Source organism: Ursus maritimus, unplaced genomic scaffold (genome assembly GCF_017311325.1).
Source record: "Ursus maritimus isolate PB19 unplaced genomic scaffold, ASM1731132v1 scaffold_17, whole genome shotgun sequence".
Taxonomy (NCBI): Eukaryota; Metazoa; Chordata; class Mammalia; order Carnivora; family Ursidae; genus Ursus; species Ursus maritimus.
In genome coordinates this window covers 58,352,919-58,353,237 of record NW_024424119.1, presented here as the reverse complement: position 1 = coordinate 58,353,237, position 319 = coordinate 58,352,919, and positions in this window count along the sequence as shown.

The following is a 319-nucleotide window of genomic DNA, read 5'->3' as shown; positions in this document are numbered from 1 at the left end:
CCCCCCCCCCCCCCCCCCAGTGCCTGACTTGAAGAAGCGTCATTCATGTGTAGACACAGGCTCAAGAGGTCTGCCTGCGGGTGGGGATCTGCGGGGCTGCATCAGGCGCGGACACAGTGTGAGGTGTCAGTGTGCGGGTGTAGACGAACTCCGTGTTAGGGTGGGCCGCCTTCGCACACTGCCCGGCCCCGGCCCCACCTTCCCCACCATGTGACGCGTGTCACATTTCTGCTGGGCGTGTCCGGCCAGCGGGGGGAAGATTGCCCCCCCTCCTGGGAAGCTCTGGGGGGGGGGCCACGCACAGAGACGGCTGAAGCTG